This window comes from Schistocerca cancellata, chromosome 2 (genome assembly GCF_023864275.1).
Source record: "Schistocerca cancellata isolate TAMUIC-IGC-003103 chromosome 2, iqSchCanc2.1, whole genome shotgun sequence".
In the NCBI taxonomy this organism is placed as follows: domain Eukaryota; kingdom Metazoa; phylum Arthropoda; class Insecta; order Orthoptera; family Acrididae; genus Schistocerca; species Schistocerca cancellata.
This window is the reverse complement of record NC_064627.1, coordinates 118756139-118773416: the sequence shown is the minus strand read 5'-3', so window position 1 is coordinate 118773416 and position 17278 is coordinate 118756139.

The window sequence follows — 17278 nt, the reverse complement described above, 5'->3', positions numbered from 1 at the left end:
CAACATCGACCGTGTAACTATGTGTTGCACAGTTAACTGATTGCAACATCGCGACAGTGTTTCTCTCCCCTTTCATGGATGGTGTTCTGTCACAAGAAAGTTCATCGGTGAACTGACTCTGATCACAGTTCCATACAGAACTAATATCGATGTTTTCTCTCGTGATATGCACATTGACGTCAGCAACAAACGTTTGAGTTCTTTCAATCAGCTCTTCTTCGCCATCCATACCTTTTCGTGTTTGGAGCATAGTGATACGGCGTGATGTTATCCTAAATTCCTTTTTCAAATTAGTAATAAATCCTAGTGAAGCTGTGTAGTTTGTACACCCGAGATTTATGGCTACGTCCAATGCCCTATGTTGTAAATTCCAATAATGAACGGCGGAACCACATTCTCGCGCTTCACTTGAATTTCGCCATTACACGCTCCTTGATGGTCTTGAACAGCCAGTGTACGATTTCCTTTGAAAACTATATTTCCTTCCCTTTTCTTTACCACGTAATCCAGTATGTTTTTAATATTGCTTTTAGACTTCAGTTTAGGGTATCTTTTCAGAAGCTTGTCGTGTGTGTCGAAACCTCTTACGTAATAATCATCGTACATGTTCTCCAGTGTGTTGTCATCAAACGCCGTGATGATACTTGCAACTTTAAACTTCTTCTTGGGAGACGTTTGGTATTTACTGTCACTACTTCCATCGCCTCTTCCAGCACTTGCCGTAGCACTACCGTTTGCAATGAGTTGTTCGTAATTATCATCCCTATCATCATCATTATGTGTTAGTGTTACAACAGTATCTGTTTCTAACTTATGCTCACATTTCTGCACTATAATAGATACCAGAAAACATGCGAATGATTCGTCTTCTACACCAATACCATCTTCACGAAGAAGGGTTCTTCGTAACATCATCTCAACTAATCGCAATACATTAGCAGGATTGATTACCAATCGCCGAGCCATCTGACGCTTCAATACACAAATAATGTCGCAAAACGCAACTTCAGAGGCACACTGCACCGTCCCTACTGGCCCCGACTGGCGTACCGGCAGGTCAGTGTGCAATGCGGCATGGCATACGCAGACGCCTCTAACGGACGACTGCACAGTTTTGCAGATGCGGGAGTGTCACTAGTGCAATAAGAGACCTTTACGTTATTTCTCACACGATTTTGGTGTATTTGTGTTTGTTCGAGCCCGAGTACTTCCCTGTTTAGATAAATAGTACTGTAAGAATCAGTTAAATCCAAATCCCAGCAAAAAGCACCGTAACGCCATCACGAAAAATTCTGACAACAGTGTGTCCCATGAACAAAGTGTAAGAAAGAAAGAGAATGAGAAGCTGCGTGTTAATCTAAAAATATCTTTTGCCCCGAGTTGTAAATAAATGTGACATTGCAGAAAGAGAAAGAAAACTGAAATTTAACTAATGTTGTGTATGGGAATGTACATGTAATTATGCTATCTATGTACTATAATAGTCCAAAGAAGCCATATTCTAGAAAGTCCTTGATAATGAACTACAGGGGGGGGGGGGGGGGGCAAATGAAAGTGGCCCGGACGAGTGGATACGATTGTATCTCGATTTGTGGCAGCGTTAACGGAGGAAGGAAATAGATACAGTTACCTCCAACAGCATGGAATAACTGCCCATATAGCCGGCCGAACCCCGGAACACATTTACACAGACTTCACGCCTGACATCAGTCTGCGATTACTTTGTGTGGGGAGCCCTCAAGTCTAAGGTGTTCTTGAAGAACTGCAGCAAAACATTTCAGATGAGACTGCAGCCACTCCAGCAGTCCAGCTTCGATCCACCTTCAGCAACTTGCTAATCAGACCCTAAAGTGCCAAGAGATAATAGTGGTCACATTCAACATCTGTTATAGTCAGGTTAGTACTGTATTTCCTCTCCTTTGCTGTTTCCTTGTACCCTGGAACACTGTTCTGGAAGCCACTTTTATTTGCTCTACCATGCATGCCTCTGAAGTAAAAGGAGGGTGTTTTTGCTTTTTTCTGGAAGCGGGAAGCTACGCACGTATTTTCTGGTAATGGTCGATGTATGCAGTTGTTTTTCTTCATCTCCCTCCATGCGAAATAGTTATTACTAATACAAAATTCTTGTAGGTAGATTCTTTTGGCCAAATGCTTTCCGTTTGCCGCAGCCAGAACGTTAAACTGGAACCCACCGCCTGAACAGGCTTCGAAAGGCCCAACGCTACCGACCGGCCACCGTGTCATGCTCGGCTATAGCCATCACTGGATGCGGATATGGAGGGGCATGTGGTCGGCACAATTCTCTCCCAGCCATTTTCAGATTTCGTGACCAGATCCGCGCGGCTTCCCCCGTCGGAGGTTCGAGTCCTCCCTCGGGCATGGGGGTGTGTGTCGTCCTTAGCGTAAGTTAAAGATAAACTAGTGTGTAAGCTTAGGGACCGATGAGCTCAGCAGTTTGGTCCCATAAAACCGTACCACAAATTTCCAAAATTTCGTTACCGGAGCTGCAACCTCTTAATCAAGTACGTTCTCGATTGGCTCACGAGCCAACAGCGCTCGGCAGACCCTTGATTGTCACCCACCCGAGTGGTACCCAGTCCCGACAGCGGTTAACTTCTGTAATCTGACGGGAACCGGTATTTCCACTGCGGCAAGGCCGTTGGCTACATTAATTATTTACGAGCCTCATCCGAAGATACAAGCTTAGGAAATAGTTTCAGTCAGTTTTGCCTAACATTTGTAGTTCATTATCTCAACATCAGACTGATTGCAACATGAATTTGAGAATAAATTTCGAAGCTCTAGCCTGTACTGGTAATAACATCTTTGAACATTAAGTGAGAAACACCTTTCATTAATACAAAAATGCAGACTTTCACGGCCGGAAATATCATGTCCATTATAATTATTCGGGCTGTTATGCCGTGGTCGGTTGATGAATTCTGTGTCGATTCCCAACGTTTCGTCTCCGACTGCGGAAGACATCTTCAGTGGGTGTGTTGGACCTTCCATTGAGCTACGGACCCCCTTGAAGATGTCTCCCGCAGTCGGAGACGAAACGTTGGGAATCGACACAGAATTCATCAACCGACCACGGCATAACAGCCCGAAAAATTATAATGGACACCTTTCATTAAAAATGTGAAATTAATTTCTGTTGAATAACTTAGAAGCATTTCACAGTTAAAATCAGGTCAGAACACTATATTATCTTCATGATCACTCCAACAATGTATCTACGTAGGTGGTTGAATCGTCTCTCTCCACTGCATTTTTTGGTACCGACGATTATAGATACGATTTTAACAAGCTACTTGTGTAGTACATGTTGCGAGTGTATTTGTATTGTGAAGGGAACTTCCGGAAATATCTAATTTAATCTGTTTTTGCCTACGTAGCGCAAGTCATTGCTACCAGCATAGAAAACTAACCGTACAAGGGAAAGTGCGAAAACCCACATGGAAAATTCCCCTCGTACGTAATTGAGAGAGAGACAGTATTACAGACAGGCCTCGGAAAACTATGTTTGACATGGAAAGGAGTGCAGGAGGAACACAGTTTACTGCCTAAATTTCTGGGCGGTAACTCTTGACCAATCATTGACTTTCAAGTAGCACTGTCCGCATGTAAAACAAAAGGTAACTGCTAGCAATAACATACTGCGCAAAATTATGGGAACAGCCTGGATTTGCAGCAGCACAGATATTTAAAAGTACAACTTTACCTTCTGTTACGCTGCATGCTAGCGCTGCCTGGTAAATTCTGACCTTGTTAAACACGTACATATCGTTCGTAATGAGACGTGTAGACTAATTACTGTATGTCTGAAACGTACATCACGGGCCAACTTCCATAGTTTAGCTAGAACTGCTCTTTCAGAGGTCAGATGTGAGATAACTGCATGTAGAGAAACGTATAAGGAATATACCTTGGTTAAACACCCATTATATGATCAAATGGTTCAAATGACTCTGAGCACTACGGGACTTAACATCTGAGGTCATCAGTCCCCCAGAACTTAGAACTACTTAAACCTAACTAACTTAAGGACATCACACACATCCATGCCCGAGGCAGGATTCGAACCTGCGACCGTAGCAGTAGCGCGGTTCCGGACTGAAGCGCCAAGAACCGCTCGGCCACCGCGGCCGACTTATATGGTCACAATCCTCCTCCTTCACGACTGATCTCCAGAACAATTTCTTGAGGTCTGCTTGTTCTCCGGGCGGTGTGGCCGAGCGGTTCTAAGCTCTTCAGTCTGGAACCGCGCGACCGCTACGGTCGCAGCTTCGAATCCTGCCTCGGGCATGGATGTGTGTGATGCCCATAGGTTAGTTAGGTTTAAGCAGTTCTAAGTTCTAGAGGACTGATGACCTCAGATGTTAAGTCCCATAGTACTCAGAGCCAGCCTGCTTGTTCATTAAAGAAACTTTGTAAGGACGTTCTTCAAATATTTACGACCTGTGGGGCACCACCTTCTGCAATCACGCTGCAGACACCAGTGTTAACGTCCAGCCTCCTGGCATAACACCCACCAACCGACTACACTCTCCGTATATGAGCTGTAATTCGTCAACAAACAACCTGCTATTTTTAACCGAAACACGGATAAGCGAAATCGGTTGACCAAAGCCATTAGTCTGCGCCACGAGAGGGGTAAACAGCAAAGTAAATGTATTGTCTGAACGATGAAATGGATTAACAGTGCACCATTACTCACCGTCCACAGAGCCATCAAAGGAACCGCGACCCACAGTAATTTGATGTAAACGTTGTCGACCACGTTTATCTGTTATCCCGACGCAAATCTTCAGGCCAGATGATGAATTAGATAAGATACGCCCTCCGCTCAGCTATTTTATACAAGTTCAGAATCTCCTCCCCTCTCCCCTTCGCAACAATTAGCTAATTAGTTGCGCGGGTGGAGGAACGTGGCGTAAGAGGACGCCTTTGTTCCTCTGTCTTAGATTAATTATGCGGGACGCACGCAGCTGCTGAGAGGGGACCAGTATTCCCTAGTTTTCTCGTCCCTCGATTTCCTCTCCCCGACGAAAATTGAGGAACTGCTCCGTGAGATAACTGCCAAAGCGTCTGTCAGAACACAATGGACGCTTGCGTGGATAGTTCGATGTGGTCGTAAAATTCGGAAAGAGTTTGAATTTCGCAGGATTCCCTGGAAGGAGAAATTTTCCTTGTCTGTCGATTCTTAATTCACAAGTAATATGACAGCATATCAAAACAGAGTTCGAATTCATCAAGAAGAAGTGCGCAGGAATTGGAAACTACTTTCTTTTTTCCATTATCCATGAAAGCCAAAAGTCTTTCCATCAACATGTTTCCCCATTTCCCTTTATTCAACTTCATGTTAGTATGCTACTGGTGACTGCACTCTGCGGACAATTTTCCTTCCTTTACTGTGTGGTAAATTTCACGGAGCTCTTTATTTTGGGGTCGAATAACGCCGTATACAAGGAACCAGCCAGAGTTACATAATTTAATGAAGTTCTGCAAGATGTATGTAGCGGCTTTCCGGGAATCATATTACAAACATCCCTCTACTTCCACTCAGCAATTCTGTATCAGCAAGTTTTAATAAAATGCAAGCTCATTCAAATGGATAGAGGATAGTGTGTTACCTTAGCAGATGTCTTTTATCCTTATTACCATGAAATTCCCACTAAGCAGCAAAACACAGAGCCAGTGTTATAAGGAACGTGTCAAGAATAGAACTGCCGGTCGGAGTGGCCGAGCGGTTCTAGGCGCTACAGTCTGGAACCGCGTGACCGCTACGGTCGCAGGTTCGAATCCTGCCTCGGGCATCGATGTATGTGATGTCCTTAGGTTAGTTAGATTTAAGTAGTTCTAAGTTCTAGTGGACTGATGACCTCGGAAGTTAAGTCCCATAGTGGTCAGAGCCATTTTTGAAGAATAGAACTGCAGCGCCGCAACAAGAATAAGGTGGGGAGGAGAGGGGGCTCGACAGTCAATACTCAAAGTGTGGATACACGTAGCCTAAAAAGAAGAACATTACGTCAAAGATGCGTTTACAACGATCCGTACTAAACTGAGTTCCCTGGTTTTGTGATAATTCATTGTGTTGGCTCTCCAGAATTCAGAGACGAGCTGCTAGCATATAAATGGAACTCTTTCGAAGCAAAGGGAAACTGCTTTCCTGAAATACTCCTTAGTAAATTTAGTATATCAGTATTAGAATATGCATTCCATCGTATACCGCTTTTCATAATCGTAAGGATCAGATAACTGTTATTACCCCTTGCTTAATACCCAATGTTGTTGTTGTTGTGGTCTTCAGTCCTGAGACTGGTTTGATGCAGCTCTCCATGCTACTCTATCCTGTGCAAGCTTCTTCATCTCCCAGTACCTACTGCAACCTACATCCTTCTGAATCTGCTTAGTGTATTCATCTCTTGGTCTCCCTCTACGATTTTTACCCTCCACGCTGCCCTCCAATGCTAAATTTGTGATCCCTCGATGCCTCAGAACATGTCCTACCAACCGATCCCTTCTTCTAGTCAAGTTGTGCCACAAACTTCTCTTCTCCCCAATCCTATTCAATACCTCCTCATTAGTTACGTGATCTACCCACCTTATCTTCAGCATTCTTCTGTAGCACCACATTTCGAAAGCTTCTATTCTCTTCTTGTCCAAACTAGTTATCGTCCATGTCTCACTTCCATACATGGCTACACTCCATACAAATACTTTCAGAAACGACTTCCTGACACCTAAATCTATATTCGATGTTAACAAATTTCTCTTCTTGAGAAATGCTTTCCTTGCCATTGCCAGTCTACATTTTATATCCTCTCTACTTCGACCATCATCGGTTATTTTACTCCCTAAATAGCAAAACTCCTTTACTACTTTAAGTGTCTCATTTCCTAATCTAATTCCCTCAGCATCACCCGACTTAATTCGACTACATTCCATTATCCTCGTTTTGCTTTTGTTGATGTTCATCTTATATCCTCCCTTCAAGACTCCATCCATTCCGTTCAACTGCTCTTCCAAGTCCTTTGCTGTCTCTGACAGAATTACAATGTCATCGGCGAACCTCAAAGTTTTTATTTCTTCTCCATGGATTTTAATACCTACTCCAAATTTTTCTTTTGTTTCCTTTACTGCTTGCTCAATATACAGATTGAATAACATTGGGGAGAGGCTACAACCCTGTCTCACTCCCTTCCCAACCGCTGCTTCCCTCTCATGCCCCTCGACTCTTATAACTGCCATCTGGTTTCTGTACAAATTGTAAATAGCCTTTCGCTCCCTGTATTTTACCCCTGCCACCTTTAGAATTTGAAAGAGAGTATTCCAGTCAACATTGTCAAAAGCTTTCTCTAAGTCTACAAATGCTAGAAACGTAGGTTTGCCTTTCCTTAATCTTTCTTCTAAGATAAGTCGTAAGGTCAGTATTGCCTCACGTGTTCCAGTATTTCTACGGAATCCAAACTGATCTTCCCCGAGGTCGGCTTCTACTAGTTTTTCCATTCGTCTGTAAAGAATTCGTGTTAGTATTTTGCAGCTGTGGCTTATTAAACTGATTGTTCGGTAATTTTCACATCTGTCAACACCTGCTTTCTTTGGGATTGGAATTATTACATTCTTCTTAAAGTCTGAGGGTATTTCGCCTGTTTCATACATCTTGCTCACCAGATGGTAGAGTTTTGTCATGACTGGCTCTCCCGAGGCCATCAGTAGTTCTAATGGAATGTTGTCTACTCCCGGGGCCTTGTTTTGACTCAGGTCTTTCAGTGCTCTGTCAAACTCTTCACGCAGTATCTTATCTCCCATTTCATCTTCATCTACATCCTCTTCCATTTCCATAATATTGTCCTCAAGTACATCGCCCTTGTATAAACCCTCTATATACTCCTTCCACCTTTCTGCTTTCCCTTCTTTGCTTAGAACTGGGTTGCCATCTGAGCTCTTGATATTCATACAAGTGGTTCTCTTCTCTCCAAAGGTCTCTTTAATTTTCCTGTAGGCAGTATCTATCTTACCCCTAGTGAGACAAGCCTCTACATCCTTACATTTGTCCTCTAGCCATCTCTGCTTAGCCATTTTGCACTTCCTGTCGATTTCATTTTTGAGACGTTTGTATTCCTTTTTGCCTGCTTCATTTACTGCATTTTTATATTTTCTCCTTTCATCAATTAAATTCAATATTTCTTCTGTTACCCAAGGATTTCTATTAGCCCGCGTCTTTTTACCTACTTGATCCTCTGCTGCCTTCACCACTTCATCCCTCAGAGCTACCCATTCTTCTTCTACTGTATTTCTTTCCCCCATTCCAGTCAATTGTTCCCTAATGCTCTCCCTGAAACTCTCTACAACCTCTGGTTCTTTCAGTTTATCCAGGTCCCATCTCCTTAAATTCCCACCTTTTTGCAGTTTCTTCAGTTTCAATCTGCAGTTCATAACCAATAGATTGTGGTCAGAATCTACATCTGCCCCAGGAAATGTCTTACAATTTAAAACCTGGTTCCTAAATCTCTGTCTTACCATTATATAATCTATCTGAAACCTGTCAGTATCTCCAGGCTTCTTCCATGTATACAGCCTCCTTTCATGATTCTTGAACCAAGTGTTAGCTATGATTAAGTTATGCTCTGTGCAAAATTCTACAAGGCGGCTTCCTCTTTCATTCCTTCCCCCCAATCCATATTCACCTACTATGTTTCCTTCTCTCCCTTTTCCTACTGACGAATTCCAGTCACCCATGACTATTAAATTTTCGTCTCCCTTCATTACCTGAATAATTTCTTTTATCTCGTCATACATTTCATCTATTTCTTCGTCATCTGCAGAGCTAGTTGGCATATAAACTTGTACTACTGTAGTAGGCATGGGCTTTGTGTCTATCTTGGCCACAATAATGCGTTCACTATGCTGTTTGTAGTAGCTAACCCGCACTCCTATTTTTTTATTCATTATTAAACCTACTCCTGCATTACCCCTATTTGATTTTGTATTTATAACCCTGTAATCACCTGACCAAAAGTCTTGTTCCTCCTGCCACCGAACTTCACTAATTCCCACTATATCTAACTTTAACCTATCCATCTCCCTTTTGAAATTTTCTAACCTACCTGCCCGATTAAGTGATCTGACATTCCACGCTCCGATCCGTAGAATGCCAGTTTTCTTTCTCCTGATAACGACGTCCTCTTGAGTAGTCCACGCCCGGAGATCCGAATGGGGGACTATTTTACCTCCGGAATATTTTACCCAAGAGGACGCCATCATCATTTAATCATACAGTAGAGCTGCATGTCCTCGGGAAAAATTACGGCTGTAGTTTCCCCTTGCTTTCAGCCGTTCGCAGTACCAGCACAGCAAGGCCGTTTTGGTTAATGTTACAAGGCCAGATCAGTCAATCATCCAGACTGTTGCCCCTGCAACTACTGAAAAGGCTGCTGCCCCTCTTCAGGAACCACATGTTTGTCTGGCCTCTCAACAGATACCCCTCCGTTGTGGTTGCACCTACGGTACGGCCATCTGTATCGCTGAGGCACGCAAGCCTCCCCACCAACGGCAAGGTCCATGGTTCATGGGGGGGGGGGGGGGGGGTAATACCCAAATACAATGGGAAAAAGAAGGCACACCAGCGATAGCAAGCACCCTCTGCCCCTGATATAGAGGGTGTTTCGAAATTCCTGTTACATACTTGTAGGATTTGTAGAGGCAAGTGAGTACATAATATTTTGAACAGGGATCCGTGTTTGCAAACGTCCAGTTTCCGTTCCACGACGGTTTCATTTCAGATGTTTAACTCATCCACTTCCGCTTAAGGAATTGAATTAGGTGTGACTCCGCATAATTATTAGCTAATAATTCGAAAGGAAACTTAACGAAACAGACTTATATCACTTAAGCACGTTTGCTTGCATTAACGCTTAAACATTATTTACCTTATACCAAAACAAAAACGAACCCAGCATACTGCATGCTCGGAACATGTGAAAACACACTTGACCTCTTAGCAACAAATAATCCTGAGTTAATAACGAGTATAAAAACCTATTCAGGGGTTAGTGAACACAGGATTGTCGTAGCGAGATTGGATACTGTAATCCCCAAATCCTCGAAAAATAAGCGAAAATTATGCCTATTCAAAAAAGGAGATAAAAATTTACTTGACGCCTTCCTGGGAAACAATCCCCACTCATTCAAAATTAATAATATAAGTGTAGACCAGATGTGGCTTAAATTCAAAGAAATTGAAGACAAAGAATTGAGAGATTTATACCAAATAAATTAACAAACGACGGGGCTGATCCTCTTTGGTACACAAAATGTGTTAGAACAATCCTGTTGAAACAACGAAACAGACGTGCCAGATTTAAACAGACGCAAGATCCCCAAGATTGGCGAACTTTTACAGAAGCTTGAAATTCAGCGCGGACTTCTATACGAGATGCTTATAACAGTTGTCTCGAAATCTGGCAGAAAATCCAAAGAGATTCCTGTGGTATTTGAAGTATGTTAGCGGCAAGCAACAACTGAAACGTCCCCTTTGAAAAATTATACATGACTGTGCTTAAACTGATACACAATATTTTTAAGCGCAACGCAATCTGACTTTCAATAATCCCTACAAAAGAATGATCCTGACTAACATTAACCTATACCTTTCACAAATCACTTACCTCACAAAAATCTTCGTTACTCTAACTACTGCAACAGAGCGAGCGCCACTACTGCCAGCTAAATAAAAGATTCTAACTACTGAGGGCACTAACTACTGATGGCATAGTTAGCAAATGAAAGATTTTGATAGAGAACAAACAATGTATTTACCTTAATAGTGTTCAAAAGTAATAATATATATAGTAGTTCATGACATCCAGTCATACAAATGTACTGTCTCTGATGGACACACGTCCAGATCATCCGCTCTCAAAAATCCGCCATCTCATTTCCCCACATCCACCACTGCTGGCGGCTCACCTCCAACTGCGCAACGCTACGCGCTGTTAACATCCAGCTGCCCAACACTACAATGGCAGACAACAATGCGAAAACTAGCCACAGACTGCACACAGCACAGCCAGTGATTTTAATACAGAGCGCTACGTAACGTTGCCAATAAGAAAACCTAAACAACCTACTTACATACTACTTACACAACCAATGCCCTCTCTGCGCGATAGCAATGGAACATGAAGACAGTGCTGCCAAAGCAGAGTTACTAAACACAGCCTTCCGAAATACCTTCACAAAAGAAGACGAAGTATATATTCCAGAATTCGAATCGAGAACAGCTGCCAACATCAGTACCGTAAAGTGAATATTCTCGGAGTAGTGAAGCAACTTAAATTACTTAATAAAAACAAGTCTTCTGGTCCAGACTGTATACCAATTAAGCTCCGTTCGGAGTTTGCTGATGCATTAGCTCCATACTTAACAATCATATAAAACCGTTCGCTCGACGAAAGATCTGTACCCAAAGACTGGAAAGTTGCACAGGTCGCACCAATATTCAAGAAACGTAGTAGGGTAATCCACTAAATTACGGGTCCATATCATTAACATAAATATGCAGCAGGATTCTGGAACATATATTGTGTTCGAACATTATGAATTACCTCAAAGAAAACGGTCTATTGACACACAGTCAACGTTTTCTAAAACGTCGTTCCTGTGAAACACAACTCTATACTCACATGAAGTGTTGAGTACTATTGACAAGGGATTTCAGATAGATTCTGTATTTCTGGATTTTCGGAAGGCTTTTGACACACAAGCGGCTCGTAGTGAAATTGTGTGCTCATGGAATATCGTCTCAATTATGTGACTGGATTTGTGATTTCCTGTCAGAGAGATCACAGTTCGTACTAATTGACGGTAAGTCACTGAGTAAAACAGAAGTGATTTCTGTCGTTCCCCAAGGTAGTGTTATAGGCCCTCTGCTGTTCCTTACCTATATAAACGATTTGGGAGACAGTCTGAGCAGCCGTCTTCGGTTGTTTGAAGATGACGCTGTCGTTTATCGACTAATAAAGTCATCAGAAGATCAAAACAAACTGCAAAACGATATACAAAGAGATCTAAATAGTGCGAAAAGTGGCATTTGACCCTAAATAAATAAAAGTGTGAGGTCATTCACATGAGTGCTAAAAGGAACTCGTTAAACTTCGGTTACACGATGACTCAGTCCAATCAAAAAGCCGTAAATTAAACCTAGATATTTCAATTACGAACAAGTTAAATTGGAAGGAACACATAGAAATAGTTTTTTATTGGCAGGGCACTTAAAAAAAGTAACAGACCTACTAAGGATACTGCCTACACTACGCTTGTCCGTCCTCTTTTAGAATACTGCTGCGCGGTATGGGATCCTTACCAGGTAGGACTGATGGAGTACATCGAAAAAGTTCAAAGAAAGGCAGCACGTTTTGTATTATCGCGAAATATGGGAGAGAGTGTCACAGAAATGATACAGGATTAGGGCTGGAAATCATTAAAAGAAAGGCGGCTTTCGTTGCGACGGAATTTTCTCACGAAATTCCGATCACCAACTTTCGCCTCCGAATGCAAAAACATTTTGTTGACACCGACTTACATAGGGAGGAACGATCACCGCGATGAAATAAGGGATATCAGAGCTCATACGGAAAGATATAGGTGTTCATTCTTTCCGTGAGCTATACGAGATTGGAATAATAGAAAATTGTGAAAGTTGTTCGATGAACCCTCTGCCAGGCACTTAAATGTGATTTGCAGAGTATCCATGTAGATGTAGATGTTGATGTAGAACACTACTGATGCATTACAATAACTGCTCGATTTGGCGTCCAACAACGTCATTACAAACATTGTACCTCCGCAGAATGACCGGTACACACTCTCCATCCCACCTGGTGGGAAAGCAGTCGATATTTATAAAAAAAAGCTATCGACACATCTTTTTAAGCCCTGTAACTTTCCCATGTAACGTTTGTCGATCCGAGCTGTAGTTTTCTACTTCTTTAAGAAAAACTGTTTTCTTCAACTTTGCTGACTTTTTCGGTCTTTTTCGATATCTTGAATAGAGTTTCAGGAAAAAACACTATACTTAATATTTGATTTCCTACACGCTTATATTTTTTTATTTCCAGAAAAGATATATTTTAAGTTAAAATTAGGTCGTACGAATGCTATGATACGACGTTCTATTCCTCCATGAGTCGGTTGACAACTGCTGAATGGCTTTCTGAAGGAGACGAGTCTAGGAAAAATCCAGCTACCAAACAATACTTCCACTTTTTATTTATCTGTTAGGTCCAGCTCAAAGTTAGGGAGCCACTTGTCTTGTTCTAACCTCCGTGATTTGGTTAGTAAACATAGGATTCGGAAATTATATGTTATTTCATCATTATCATCGCTAGCTGTTCGACATCAGTTGCTGGATAGTGGCCGGCTCTATACTTTTCCATTATTTTATTTACAAAGTATTTAAGTATGTGCTAAAATTAAATATGTACACATGATAAAGTTTTGCATCACCTCAGTTCCCAGAACTTCTCAGTCCGGCCAAGGACTAATAGTGCAGTGGATGACCGCTACCTACGGATTACGCCTCGTAGGAACCTTGATAGCAACGCCGCCATGTTGAATAATGATTTTCGTGCAGCCACAGGATGTCGTGTTACGACTCAAACTGTACGCAATAGGCTGCATGATGCGCAAGTTCACTCCCGACGTCCTTGGCGAGGGCCATATTTGCAACCACGACACCATCCAGTGTGGTACAGATGGGTCCAACAACATGCCAAATGGACCGACTATGGTTGGCATCACGTTTTCTTCGCCGATGAGTTTCGCATATGCTTTCAGCCAATCATCGGAGACGTGTTTGGGCAACCCGGTCAGGCTGAACGCCTTAGAATACACACTGTCCAGCAATTTCAGCAAGGTGGAGGTTCCCTGATGTTTTGGGGTGACATTATGTGGGACCAACGTACGTCGCCGATGGCATGGAAGCCGCCGTAACGGCTGTACGATACGTGAATGTCATCCTCTGACCGATAGTGCAACCATATCGGCAGCATATTAGAGAGGCATTCGTCTTCGTGGACGACAATTCGTGCCCTCATGGTGCACATCTTGTGAATGACTTCCTTCACGATAACGACATCGCTCGACGAGAGTGGCCAGCATGTTATCCAGACATGAACCCTACGGAACATGCCTGGGATAGATTGCAAATGGCTGGACGACGTGACCCACCAACCACTCTGAGGGGTCTACGCCTAATCTCCTTTGAGGAGTGAGACAATCTGGACCAACAGTCCCTTGATGAACATGTGTATATTTTGCTACGACGAATACAGGCATGCATCCATGCAAGAGGACGTGCTACTGGGTATTAAAGGTACCAAGGTGTACAGCAATCTGGACCACCACCTCTGAAGGCCACGCTGTATGGTGGCACAACATGCAATGTGTGGTTTTCATGAGCAGTAAAAAGGGCGGAAACGATGTTTATGTTGATCTCCATTCCAATTTTCCGTACAGGTTCCGGAACCCCCTGAACCGAGGTGATGCTAAACTTTTTTTGATATGTGTATAAACAAAAATGATTTTTTTTGCTTCCCATTGTATTTGACTGTAGATCATACACAAACTGTATTATATTTACCTTACTTAGATTACAGTAAGCTACATTTTCAATATCTAAGACACGTGGTATATGAGTTACCTGTCCATAAATGTCCGCCGTCACTAGTTCTTTCAGCCTAGTGGGTATGACCGCAAGTAATTTGGCCCGTTGCAGTACTGTTGAAGGGTTGGCCAACTGGCAGGTTTACAACAGGCTAAGACCCTGCGAACGTTATTCTCCACGTTGAAAAATTACGCAGATTCCTTTACCTTTCTAAAACATTTTCAAGATCCATGGCACACGCACTTGAAGTTTAAGTCCCAGGCAAGTATTGTTAATGAATTCTTCCTGCATTCAAAGCATTCAGTCGTCGCTAGCTAAGTCTTCCTTGCGGAACAGGTATGTTATAGAAAGTCGTTATACTGACCTGGCTACGGACATACCACTTCTCGTCCACTTCCGTCACTACCATTCTCGCTATCTTCCTAAGAATAATATCAACAATGCCTCAGACACCCATGCTACAATTTCACAGCCATCAGAAACTGTAAAACAAGACGACCACTGTACGTCTTTGTAGTTTTGTCAGAGAGGAAGTAACGAAAGCGCGCTAACGCTACCACACTAGCCAGAGCCTCTAGTTGTGTCACTGAGTAGTTCCTTTGGATACCTTCAACCTTCTACTTGAAAATGTCATTGGCCGTATCACTACTGTTCCATTCTGCACCTCTTCTTGGAAAATATGTGCACGAAGATCAACCTGTGACAGTCAGCAGCAAGATAGAAGTACTTACACAAGTGTGGGTGAGCTAGAATTAGTGCCTCCAAAAGAGTCTTTAGTAATTTAAATTCCTGTTGCGCCTTCACAGTCCGTGCCCACGCAGTGTTCTTCCCGTTGAGATGGTACAACTGTGGCGTCATTTACTACCAATCTTCTAGAAAATTTGCAAGGCCGAGATACCTCCGCACTCGTCGTTTTGACCTCGGTGCTGGATATTTTTTCAATGAATGAAGCTTATTAGGGTCCGGTCCGAACTCCGCGAGACTGGTCACTTGTCACAAAAATTTCACCTCAGAGCAACGAAAATCGGATTTTGCGTCGTTTATAGGGACCCCATCCTTTCACAAAACGTTCAGCAGTTTATACACAGTCTCATTGAGTGCTCCCCATGACTATGCACCGATAAGCAGGTAGTCTACATAAGCAGTTAGCTCCCTCTTTAGATCTTCTCGAATGACATTGCTCGACTTCTTACAAAGGCTGCGGACGACACGTTTAGACCGAATGGTAGTTTGCAGAACTGATAACTTTGACTGATAACAGCTACTAAACCACAGAAACGCTGGCAATCCGAATGAACTTTTAAGTGCCAATAGCTGACCTGCAGGTTTGCTGATTAAGCATGTTTTAGCAGCTTTTAGAAGAGACATTTGAAACATTTACCAGGATGACGGTACATTTTCCACTTAGATTTATGATGATTTATGACTGCAGAATACCGTCTGACGAAGTCTATGCCAAAAATTAAGTCAGCCGTCCAAAGAGGTACTGTTATAAAGTTGATTCTAAGCTCTAATGATTGGCATGAAAAACGAAATTTCAGCCTGTTCCTCTATCGTCATTGCCTTTTCTGCAAAGGCCACTGACAATAACTTCCACAATCTTCAAACAGCTTCTTATTTACTACAGAAGCGTGTAAAAGAGTATCTATAATCCCTTGCAAAATTTTTAGTTCCTACATCCACACCCAGGATTGGCTAGCATTATCGATCACCCCCTTGCTTCCTCTCAAAAGTGTTTCCCTTATGTCTCTGAAATTTATGAACAGAGCAAAACATTGCATCATCTCACAACATGAACTCCCTATCCTAATGTTTCTAGTAACATTCTGCCATTATGTGCCATTATGTGCCATTCTACTCGAGCAGAACAGGGCAGTCAAAGATTCTTTGATCACTGTACCGGTTCCGCAGTGGTTCAGAGTCTCTCCATCCATTACGAATACTGTGCATATTATAATGTCCATAATAATACGGTTGCTGAGCTCTTTGCGTTTCTTGGAAGTGGCGGGAACTGCTAGATCGATTTCTCTCTGGTGGTAATAGCAAAACACAGTGTTGCATTTCGGTCGTAGCCCAGTTCCTGTAGTTGAGATTGGAAACCTCGAATATCACTCACATTCCTGCCGGCAATCATGATTTCTCTTTGCACTCCGTGCACCAGCTTGGTTAACGAGATTTAATTACACTACTGGGCATTAAAATTGCTACACCAAGAAGAAAAGAAGATGATAAACGGGTATTCATTGCACAAATATATTATACTAGAACTGACATGTGATTACATTTTCACGCAATTTGGGTGCATAGATCTTGAGAAATCAGTACCCAGAACCACTCTGGCCGTAATAACGGCTTTGATAGGCCTGGGCATTGAGTCAAACAGAGCTTTGACGACGTGTACAGGTACAGCTTCAACACGATACCACAGTTCATCAAGACTAGTTCAAAAAAATGTTTAAATGTGTGTGAAATCTTATAGGACTTAACTGCTAAGGTCATCAGTCCCTAAGTTTACACATTACTTAACCTAAATTATCCTAAGGACGAACACACACACGCATGCCCGAGGGAGGACTCGAACCTCCGCCGGGACCAGCCGCACAGTCC